At 37.2% G+C, this 12,575-nt stretch overlaps 1 protein-coding gene across 1 annotated transcript in view; it reads left to right on the top strand.

Annotated features, from left to right (window-relative positions):
* Positions 1 to 12,575, top strand: part of EFNB2 (ephrin B2) — a 45,239-nt gene that overhangs the window by 22,845 nt on the left and 9,819 nt on the right. The window lies entirely within an intron of this gene.

Raw genomic sequence — 12,575 nt, 5'->3', positions numbered from 1 at the left:
GACACAGGGCCTGTGTCCAGCAATTTAAGCTCTGTGAGCTTCAGGCTGATCAGGAATCTATACCTGAAAGCTAATCTGGAGGTAACCTGAGTTTCGTGATTCAAATTACTTATGATTTGTAAAGTTAATGTTGTACATCAGGGGTTAGCATAAGCTGAGATTTCAGCAGTGCAACAGCAATTTGCATTAGTTTAGGTTTTGTCATTTTAATACTGTGGCCTGCAGATCTCATTTAGCCCCATGGGGATTTCTGAAGTCTTGAGCAATGATCACCTTTTAGTAGGAGCTAGACAAAGTCTATGCATTGGTTTATCTGCAGTTACAATGAAGTTACATACTGGTGTGTCTTATTTCTCCCATCTCCTTGAAATTACAGTGTTCAAAGGGCCTGGTAACTATGTAATGTCTGCCACAGTAAATATTTCTTAATTTCTTAGTTTAAAATATTGCTAATTTTACATGTTCTCTAAGCAAGTACTTTTAAAATGGGAACAGAAATTACATTTAATATGAATTAATGATCACTACCCAGTTATAACCATAACGGTACACACTGTATCGTTATGTATAAAACAGATTGTATATCACAGAAATTAAGTAAGAATCAGCAGTAATAAATATATATAGAAATGACATATTTTTCTAAATAACAGTCTGAGAAGACATAAAACACTATTTATTGTTTTTAAAGTCTGACAAAAACATCACTTAGTACAAGTACTTTCTCACTTCAGTCAGTGAGTATATAAAAACCTGATCCCACTCACAGAACATTTAACTTTGTCAGAGTTCCCACTGAAATACGGTGAGATTTACTGGGGTGAAAGCTGCAAGGTTAGATGCTGAGAGATAGTTGTCTGTAACAACAAGGAGGATGTAGAACATAAAAACAACCATGCTCAAATAGTTGGCTTTAATGACATTCATTATTTAGTGCTGCTTAAAAAAAAAAAAAAATCAACAGCAGAGCAGCTATAATGGAGCAAATGGCATTGTTACTATTACTTGAAAAACATGGGCACAAATGGAGCTTACTGATACGCTGTCAGTTCTGTCGTATCCACATCATGGATTTACCTGGAGAATTTTTAAGTCCAGCTCATTTTCATTAGTTTTGTATAATTATTTCATTACAACAATAAGACATAACAGATGTTGCATTTCCTGGAAGATTACAGGGTAGTTTCATTGATAGAACTTGCTCAGCCTTCAGCCTAATGCCTCAAAAATGACACTGGCCTTGCAGTAATACTGGAGTGCACGGATATTACTTTCCATGCTCGTTCTTGCATGAACAAATGGCTGATTTATCACTGTATTGCTAGCGTATTAACCCAGCTGCAGCAGCTTATATATTTTAATAGGCTGGACAAAAAAAACACCCTGATAACCCGGCCATCCTGAAGCTAAAACGCTCGTTTTTGTGTCATTCATGAAGAAGACAATGCAGTCAGTGATGCTGGCCTCAGAAACACCAAGAGGGGCAGGAAACTAGGCCAAGGCTCAGCTAGGACACCATTTTACAGAGACACTGGAGCTAGATAGCATTTTAACAGTTTGCGTTCAAAAGCATAAGACGTCATGCAGCCTTGTCAGACACAAGTTCTGGTAGTCAGGATGTTTACTGTCATTTCTGAATGTAATACAATACATCTTAATCATGTACGCAAATTGGACCATAAGTCATTTGCATAAATCCCTGTTCCTAGGCCTGTAATTTAACAGGTGTGCTGAGGCCTGAATGAGTATACTGGGTCTCTCTCCCACTGTCTCAGACACGCAAACATTGCTCCTTTTTTCTTTCTTTCCTTTCAGTTTGCTTGGGAAATGTGTGTGTTTTTTTTGGTGGTGGTGGTGGTGTTTTTTGAGTCGTGTGTGTGTGCTTTGAAGTGAATGTACCCACGTACTTTATATGTCAGCTTTTAAATTTGAGATATTTTAAATTTGCGATATATTCCCTCGAGTGAGGGGCATCAAACAACCTGAGACAAGAGTTCACTGAGCCCAGCTTTTCTGCAGTGCTGTCTGTGGCTGGATCTACAGACTAAGCTCGTGCTGCTTATTCAGACAGGTTGCTGTCAGCCCTTAACAATGTTTTCTGTATCGTCATGTACCCTTATTGTCTTGCCATTATTTGAAAACATCATATGTTTTTCTAAGGTAATAATATGTGGTTTGTGGAGCTGTATTAAACAGTAAAATCTTTATTTACATTTGGGGGTTAGTCATTTTAGGAGCCTTTGAGTAATAGAGTTAGTTGAGGAGTTATAACACAGGATGAAGAAGCTTCCTGAGCCCTGTGTACCTTTAGGAAATGTGATTGTACATGAATTCTTCAAGCCATAATTTTTATATCATTCAGATGTATTCATGATAGATACAGCAGATCTTTTCTATTCACTCCTTCCCTGGCTATAAGCAGATAAAAACATAACTTTTCCCATTCCTTAATTCACTTTTTTTTTTTAAAGTAGAAATGTTGAGGAGTTTCTGATATACCCCCTTTCATATTTAATGGTACTATAATCCAACAATAATCTAAATCTAATCCATTTTTTGGAACAACAGCAGCACAAGATATTCCTCAATGTACAAGTATCAGGATTCAATTCTGTGAAGGGCAGTACTTGGAAAGATGATACTGAATGGTGTCATGAAAGTGAATAAATGATGTAACAATGTCCTTGCTTTTCTGTTCTTGGCCATCATCAATTTTTGGTTCCTCGAAAACTAATAGATTCATTTCCTATAGCTACCTGATTTCTTTTCAGCAGAACTGGGGAAGGTCAAATGTACTTGAGATCACAGACATATTAAGGTTAAATTATCCTAAAATATGCAACCATTTAGCTAACATATCATAAGTCTCTAAGGAAATCCTTAATCAAATGCATGAAGATACATCATGCCCAACAACATAAATACCTGTGTGAAGGGCAAAGTTAAGGAGAAGAAGGGTGTGTAAATTTGCAACTCTAATGTTTGCATCAAAAAGTCCTTTTATGTCTTTGCGTGCTTTGGGAATGAAGTATAATTTTCTGCTGTTGTGGATGGCTTAGAATGAATGGGAATCTCCTTGACTGTAAGAGAAAGATCTGCAAGTGCTTGGGTTATCATGTATCTTGTAGCTTCTGTAGCTTCAGTATCTCTCTCAGATGCAGCATTTCTTATACAGGAGGGAGACGTGGTAGTATAGTATAGGCATATATACTATGCTAAAAATGTTTACTTTTGGTGAATGGGAGTTGTCCTGAACCCTTCCCAGCAAACTTGGCCTTTAGTCACAGGGCATAGAGAGTGCTGGAGTACATTGAGTTTGCACTGAAGGAGTGCCTAAGGGAAGCCAGTAGGAAGCTACCTTGCCAGAGGGAAGGGAGCAGTGCTGCTAGTTTTCAAACCACCATCACACTCCTGAGATAGTTTGGCTAAGTAAATCCATACTCTGCTCGCTTCATCTCTTCTTTTGCATAAAAAAGAGGCTTATACACAGACATCATCAGTGTAAAAGAATACATCACCTACGATGAAATTTTACCTGCTTGAAATGTGTAAATAATATTTATATGGTTTTTGTTTTGTTTTGTGGGTGTGTGGTTTTTTGCCTTTTTTTTTTTTTTTCAAGTGAAAAATACTTCGGACTTGGGGAGGGGCTGCAGAATGGTCCTGGAAAAGGTTCCTCTAAAGTGCTTTCTCTGCCTGTGACCTCATTAGCTGAGCAAGCTTGCCTAATGATGCTCATTGGCTTTGACATTGGCAAAATGCAATATGCAGCTTTCCTTAAACGTTTTTTGTCAACTTTTTTCAAGTGACCCACATACATAATTGGCCTCTGGCTTAAATTAAAAAATGTATGTATTTAATCTCTGTCTGATTTAAAGGGTTATACTGGCTAGCAGTGCTGCATTTTAGATAAATGCTAGTAATAGTCTGGTGGCTTTTAAAATGGAAACAGTTGTTCTGAAACTTTAGCATTAGCTGGGTTTAAAAAAAAAATCCCAAGGCTTTTATGTTTTCACTTTGTCATCCTGCTACAATTAAAGGGCAATAACTGTCTGAGGAAGAACACATTAAAGGACAATATAGATTGTGCCCTGAAATACGGCCCAATTGGGAAGAATAAATTTATTTGCTTGGCCAAATAGATTTACATTAAAATGCTATTTTAGTATTCTGACCAAACACTAGCTAATCTGCCTGGCTGGACATTCTGACACATCTTTGACACAGGATTCAGTCTGCAGTACCCTACAAACACCTAGCAAGCGCACCCAAAAGAAAACTAGATTTTTCTTTGTTTTGAGGTTAATTCTGAACTAGCCAAAACCAGGAGAAAACTGTATCAAAATTTCAGTGCCATTTCTTTGCAACATAGATATTATTGATGCTTTTTAATAAAGACTGCACAGCTCAGCAATCTAGTGTTATTTATTTTTGGTGGTGTTAATGAAAGCCTATGTGATAATAGCCACCCTGATTCCTCTTGCACAAAGATCCTATTTTTTTCTTTCCTTTCTCCTCCTCCTCCTTCAGAAAATTAAACGATTTCTTCTTAGTGTAAAATGATACCCAGAGGTCAATCTTTGACATTGCTGAGAGTCTTTTAAGGGATATATCAGCAATACCACTTAGCTCTTGTTGAATTAAATATAAATACTGCTCATACAAATAATATTATTGGAGAAAAAAAAAATCAGTGTCTGTGCAGCTTCAGATTTCTAACAGAGTCTAAGACCTACAGGATTAATGGAGTCATCGTCCTTTGGGGTTTTGTCCCAGACCACACAGGTCTTGTAAGGCTACTTTAGATTGATGGACTTTGTTCATATTCAGTGCCATTACCTAGGCAATACTGACCGTTTATCTCCTTTAAAGCAGACAGAGATAGTTCAGCAGGAAATCTGTTATTATTTCTCAATTCCTAAGGGAAGGAAATGAAAGATAGGAATGCTCAGATTGTTAATTGATGGCATCTTGTGAAAAAAACACATTTACCCTCCCTCACACTCCCCACATATTCCAAATAGATATGGAATCAGGTGAAAATGAAGTCAAATTGTTCACTTAGAATTATTTAGGAAATGCTCAGGAATTAAACAGGATTTAAAATTTCATAGGAGACTGTTTAATATTTTTAGTCACTTCTCTCACTTTGTTATTTTTATTAGTTCTTAATTTATACATACTGAAAATACAGTACATTCACAAAGGAGAATACAGTATTCTCACTTAAAAGTCTTTTTATATATATATGTATTACACATATCAAGTACTTTGCAAAAAACAGTTTGTCTTGATCTTCTGCAAGTTGTATATATTCCTGCATTTACATATACACATTTTTAATAGGACTACGTGCAGAAGAGGATTGGGTTGAGCAAGTACTTTTTATGCTTTATACATGGGTTATGAGTAACTTTAAATAGAGGAGGTTTATACTGGGGAGATGCATTACACTATATGAGGAAAGTAGTCTGAACTAAAACTTAGAATGACACCAGCATGTTGAAACACATTTAACTTTCATTTTGTACATAAGTTTGATGATGAGCTTATACCTGTCAAAGTGTGATGACTGGTCTTTATTTTATGCAGTTGCTTATATCTGCTATATACTATAGCATTTTAATTCCTGAAATAAAAGACCAAGAACTGTATAAGCATTTATAAAAGCTTTAATGAAACTGTTTTTGAATATTTGAAATTGTTTTTCACATTAAAGTCTTTACATAGTTGAATTGGTGGGAAATGTACTTTTGTCTAAGAACTGCATTAGTTAGCTAAAGCACAGGATTGAAATGTCTGGAAAACAGGGTTAAATGTCAGTTTATACGTTATTTCCTGATTTTAGTCAATCCTGGAAACTTTGGAGGAAGAATATTTCACAATTTTTTTCTGATAAATCTAACTATAAGACTAAGCCCTAATGGCAATATCCAGTTGCTTTTTTGCAGTTCCAAGGAAATCACAGAAATATTTTTGTGAGTAAAAGCAGGATTAGGCTTAAGGTAGTTATAGTAGTTCTCAGAGAAGAGTTCCTGCTAAGCTGATAAGGCTGGTTTTAAAAAGCATGTTCAGGCCTTTGTTAGCATGATTTGTTGATTTTTTATTCTGTAGATGAAGACAGCAAAAATAACGAAACTGCAACAGCAGACTTTTTCTCATATGCTCAGAGAGCTTCTGTGAGAGAAACAACTCTGAATCCAAACCCTGCCAGGGAAGCTGAGAAGGAATTGTTCTTCGAGTATTACACATTAGCACATAAATGTATTAGACCACAATAGTGTAGCTGTTCACAGAATCACAGGAAGGTTACTCAGCCATTTGGATTGCACCTCTGGAGCTGGCCTAGTCCCATGCTCAAACAGGATCACAGAATCACAGAATCACAGAATTTTCTAGGTTGGAAGAGACCTCAAGGTCATCGAGTCCAACCTCCAACCTAACGCTAACAGCCCTCCACTAAACCATATCCCTAAGCTCTACATCTAAACGTCTTTTGAAGACTTCCAGGGATGGTGACTCCACCACTTCCCTGGGCAGCCTGTTCCAATGCCTCACAACCCTTTCTGTAAAGAAGTTCTTCCTAACATCTAACCTAAAACTCCCCTGGCTCAACTTAAGCCCATTCCCCCTCGTCCTGTCACCAGGCACGTGGGAGAACAGGCCAACCCCCACCTCGCTACAGCCTCCCTTGAGGTACCTAAAAAGAGCGATAAGGTCACCCCTGAGCCTCCTCTTCTCCAGGCTGAACAAGCCCAGCTCCCTCAGCCGCTCCTCGTAGGACTTGTTCTCCAGGCCCCTCACCAGCTTCGTCGCCCTTCTCTGCACCCGCTCAAGCACCTCGATGTCCTTCTTGTAGCGAGGGGCCCAAAACTGAACACAGTACTCGAGGTGCGGCCTCACCAGAGCTGAGTACAGGGGGACGATCACCTCCCTAGCCCTGCTGGGGATCGGCTACAGCGGGTTAACTGTCCAGGACCATGTCCAGCCAGGTTTTGAGTTTCTCCAACTATGGAGACTTCATCATCTTCATGGGCATTTGCTGGGTTTGCTCTGGTATGTCCAATCTCTTTCACAGTGGGGAGCCCAGACCTGGACACAGCTCTCCAGATGTGTCTCACCAGTGCTGAGTGGTGGAGAGGGATCACCTCCCTCAACCCATCGCTGGCTTGTGGTCAACTTGGGGTCCACCAGGACCCCCACAGCCTTTTCTGCAAAGATGCTTTCCAGGCAGTTGCCTCAGCCTGTGCTGCAATTCTGATTCCACCTGCGTTCCAGAGTCTGCCATAGCAGGTTTCGTAGCAGAATCATGATACTATTAAATAATTTGTGTTGTCAAACAAATATCCCTGCTTTATAATGTTATCCTATTACGATAGTTCTGAAATATTAAAATCTCTATGAACACCATTATTAGAAGTAAAAGTATCCATTCTCCCGTCTAGTTACGACTTTTCAACATTCTAAATGCTGGAGGATTAACATACGCATCCCATTTGAGTTTCTTCAGATGAACCAAGATAGGCTTATTCAAATTCCAAAGAAGTTGAATCCCTTAATTTCTTATGTCAAGTAGTAGGACTAAAGGTCCTGTAACACCTTGGAAATTCAGATTGCTTTCTTTTAGCAGTGTTTCCTCATTAAGTTTTTACTCTGTGGGCATTTTAAAGTTCTAAACACAAACATAAGCATGCAGAAATCAAAACAGTGCTTAACTTCTGATTATCTTCGGCAAGTGCATAGTCATCCAATAGCATCATAACTGATCTTAGAACTAAGGTGCCAAACTCTGTGTTGCTGAAGGATAGTTAAATGATGTAAATAGCTTTTGTGTTTTGCAATAAAGCACACTTTTGTTGTGCTTGATGTAAAAGCAGGAGATGAAGGTATTCTTTTATTGAGGCAAACATGTGGAAAATTGCTCTAGATTGTTATAGTACAGAGCATCTCCCCTGAAAGGAATGAGGTTCATCTATAGGGCAAACTGTGACTGTGGCAGTTTATTGGGGTTACTCCTGGACTCTCTGTGGTCAAAGCAAATAATGTCATGTCCATCTAAACTGTTATAACCAACAGACTGGCACATTTTCTCATCTACAGTGTTATATTCTGAACTGTCACTCGGCATTAACTCAGTCAGTAGTGAAGTCCTACCACCTAGAGATGAACTCTGCCTCAGAATGATGTTTTCCACTTCAGTGCTACTCGTATAGCAATTACTGGGTCATTAATATCATTGCATGCAATTAGTGACAGTAGAATGAGCAAGAGGTTTGTTATTTATTTAATATGAACTTTCACTATAACCCTTTATTTTCCAAGTGCTACAGACAGAAACCAGAGAGATTTTCAAGACAGATGAATATCTTTGAAAAGTGATGTTGAGTTCCTGTGATACAGGTCCTCATTCATTTAATGTTAAAGCTTCTGCTTTTGTTTCCAGCAAGGCCACTTGTCATTAGCGACAATCAGTGTAACTTGAATGCTAACTAATTGTATTAGTTCTGTTCAGCTGAACTGTTAAGCAAAGCTCACTGTTGTAGGAGGAAGTTATTTCTTCTCATCCATGAGAGGCTTTTGCCAGTAGTATGCCAGGAGAAAGGATAAACTATGTAAAATATCTGCTTATGGCTGGTGAAATTAACTAGCTAGTAATCTGTTTTAGATGCATACATTCTGATATACACTGAATACATCATAATTAGTGGGCTTACATCTGCCACAGTTACTTCAGCACTCACAAATATATAATTTGTTTATGTAAACTAGAAGCAACCATGTGTGCAGTAGATCATTATCTGAAAACATTTCTCAGAGTATGTGAAATACAGAACTGAAATACTTTTAGAAAAGCTTAACTGTAATGAAAGAGATAAATTGTCATTCACAGTGGTGCAACATTGAGATGTGGTTGTTTTTTTTTATCATCTCTAAATCTTTCTAAAAGAATTTTAGAAAAGGGACACAGTAACAGTGAAGCAAGTAGGCTTTTGACACAGTAGGTGGATATTATGACCTTATGTTTTGGATAATAATGCAGCAAATAATGTACTGTTTAGTACACTTAAGCTGTGGCATTCCTTAACCAAGAGATAAAGTGGTGCTGTTTTTAAAATGATAGGCAGAAGAAACCAGTTCGAACTCACAGCCTGTTTGGTACATCCCAGCTCCATGTTGCTTACTGTGTCTCTTTACCTTAATTGAAAGTCTTTTGTTTAAAAAATAAAATAAATAAAGGGCATGTATTTTACCACATTTACTCTTGTTGTGTGATGTCATGTCTCCTTGGAATTAATAGAATCATTCTGAATATACAAAAAGGGGAAAACTCTACAAGTACTCTCTCCCTATTTTGTGCTTAACGCTTTGGTGATCCTTCTTTGGCCAGGTGATATGAGACACAGGAAGGAGAATCTATGGATTTCCAGAGGTATCCCTGGAATTAAAAAGTTGATATTTGCAAGGTATATACCAAGGCATTTTACAGTACGGAACTGATTGGCTCTGTCTTGGTTGTGTCCTCCATGTTGCACTCCTCCAGAAATTAAACAGTAGAAAAAAATGTCCCTCTTTTGACATACGAATATAAGTAGAGAGTTTTATAGGGAATTTTATAAAGACCCCTATTACCATAAGTCTGTTTTAAGTACCACAAGTCACACCATTCACATTTGGACAAGAGTACACATTTCAGAGTAGTGGTTAAAAAAGTGAATCACAAAATTCCACTGCAGAGCCTTTGCCTTCTTCCAGAGGCCTGCTTTTTATTTTACTTCAATTTGTTCTGGTTTTAGCTTGACTGGGGAGGGCATTGCTGCTTACTTGCTGTGCAGAATATAATTTGTGGATCCTGTTTAGATATAAATCCTGAGACATATAGCATAGGATATAATTTAAGAAATGACAAGGATGAAAACTGAAAAAGAATGGAGTCTTTTTGTCCTTTCCTTCAGTCACATAGGAGTTCCCCTTGTATGGATACAGGAAATAAAAAAAAAGCTGGCTATAAGAGTATTTAAAAATACTATAAACTTCAGTTTAAGAGAAGTTCTATGTTAATTTGAATAAATTATGAAATAAGATTGAGTCAGCAGGAGTTTCTGAATGGTTTTCAGTTCATGGAGCTCAAGACATTAATTCTGCTGCCACCTTGACTTTGCAAATAGGACAAACAAACAAAACGTTAGAAAAATACAAAATGATTGGTAAAGCGTGTTTTGTTTATACATGTTTAATGACTGTTTTTCTTTGTTTCTATAAGATCAGTAGAAAAGGTAGGATGGGATTATATTGTTCAAGCACAAATTGGAGAGGAAATCTCCAGCCTTCAGACAGGAACAAAAACAACATGTCGACTGTACTCGGTGCAACTATTCATAATGCATTTAAGTATTAGCACCTGCAGTCCAGGTTTGGGACTGCTGAGTTACATTTTTGAAGACAGTTTCATGCTAAAATAAAATAATGAAGGTTTTGGTATCAATCTGAATTTTTGTAACTACAAACAAGCATAAATGGTTAGTTATTAGTAGTTGAAATTTGTATCTTTGTCTTCTCTCAAAACTTTCTGCAGCTCACCCAACACCAAGTGTTTGCCAAGCTACCTGCTCTTTGGTGAGTGGCCTGAGCAATTTTTTTTGGTTGTTTCAGATCTCCATGCAGATCTAGCATTGCTAGTAAGTTGAGGGGGGAGGTTGAGGAGGGGGAATTTAATTGCATTTAATTAAAACACTCTTCCTATTACCTCAGCTGCCTTGTTCTTCATCCTGGCTGGTCTAGAAACAACCACCATGTTGTGATCTGTGATTTGTGGTTTCTCAGTGTGTGATTTCTGGTGTTCTTAAACCTGTCACATAAATTTAGATAATTTATGGGAAAGAAGAATTTTTTATTTGGTGCTTTACTAAGAAAGTCATTAAAAAGACCAAAAGCAGATGAAAGCAGTCAGAGCATAAACACATGATGCCTGGCCAAAATAGTGTACTGTTACTTAATAAAATTCAAAAAAAAAAAAAACAAAAAACTCAAAAGCTTTACATGTGCTTACTAATCCTTGACTGCATATTAGATCAAGAGCAGCTTTGTATTAAGAATAACTTACTACTGTTGGATCTAAAGCTTTTGTGGATTTTTGCTGCTGCATTGTGTAGGCTTTTCCATTCTGTTTCTAAGCACAGAAACAGCACAGCTGTGGAAAAGTAGAGATGGATAGGGTTATTTGATTTTATTTAGCTCTGCTTTTGAGCAACCTGTTTTCTGATGCTGACTTCAAGGAGTGTTTAAGAAAAAAAGATGTTGAACTTCACTACTCTTGGACAGTACTGATCTGCCCCAAAGAAACCTGTAGTTCTCTTCTTCCTTCTTAATGGATCCACACCAGCAGCAATTAATTCTTGATGTGTCTTGTGTGTAATTCTTTGATTGCCCACACATGCAAAGCCAATTTTGCCCTCGCCCATTAGTTGAGATCACTCACTCATTCTTGTAATCTGCATCTTAAAGTCTGTATAGTTTTCAGAGGAAAACCAAGAATGATGTTCATAATTTCCCTCTTCAGGCATGTAGTCCATTTCATATTCAGGGTCCAGAAATGCATGTGTAATAAAATTATGTTAGTTCAAAGGATGTGACATTTAATTTGGCAAGTAGGTAGTGTTTCTCAAAATCTTTAAACATAAACGTATGGGTAATAATTGCAACAGAATTAAGAGGTTGAGATTTTAGTCTACTTGTGTTTCCTTTTAAGTAATTGTGATGGTGTTTTTTAATTTTGTAATATGTATTTTTAAGAGTGAGGGAAGCTGAATTTTTGTGACTGTGCCTTCATTTCTAATCTCTTTGTGAATGAAAAGCTATATACAGGCACAAATCCAGCAGCTTAATTCTCTTTCTGATTAGAGCAGTGTTACCAACCTGATAGGTTGAAAACAGCCAAGATCCATGCAGTGGCTTAGCCTCCTGGGAGGCAGGGTAATAACAATCAAATGAAGACATATTAAAATGTAATATTACTTCCTCTCCATGGGGACTGTATAAGAATCATAGCCAGAAACTATTCTTGTCAGCTGATTCTGTTTCGTTCACTGATTCCCTGCCTCTGCATTTATGACTAATGCATTTCGTACAATAAACAGATCTTGTGAAGTTTTAAAAGCAAATAAATGTAAAGCATCATACATTGATTTAGTTCCTTTTTTTTTTTTTTTTTCCTAGGAAAAACCAACCAACCAACCAATTCCATATATGTATCTTAAAGAAGGGAAGGCAAGAGCTAGCATGAAATTCTTTGGTCTGAATAATTTAATTTTTGCTTGTGTAAATGAGATGGTATGTTAAGAGAGTGTTTCATGAAACTGAAAATGTATACTATCTTCTCCAAAGTAAGGATGTATCAGCAGACTTTTAACCATAATTTCTTAAGAATTCATTTTTAGTGAAAGTTAAAAACCCAAACTTGTACTCCTTATAAAATGACAGCTGCTGTTGCATTCAAGGAATGCAGGCACATGATGCTTATATAGAGCTCAAGCAGCAGTTTTGACTTACTGCTGACAAACTTTGGCTATAAATTATTA

This window comes from Aythya ferina (genome assembly GCF_964211825.1).
Source record: "Aythya ferina genome assembly, chromosome: 1".
NCBI lineage: Eukaryota > Metazoa > Chordata > Aves > Anseriformes > Anatidae > Aythya > Aythya ferina.
The sequence above is the reverse complement of the archived record's forward strand: the minus strand, read 5'-3'. Positions and strand labels throughout refer to the sequence as shown.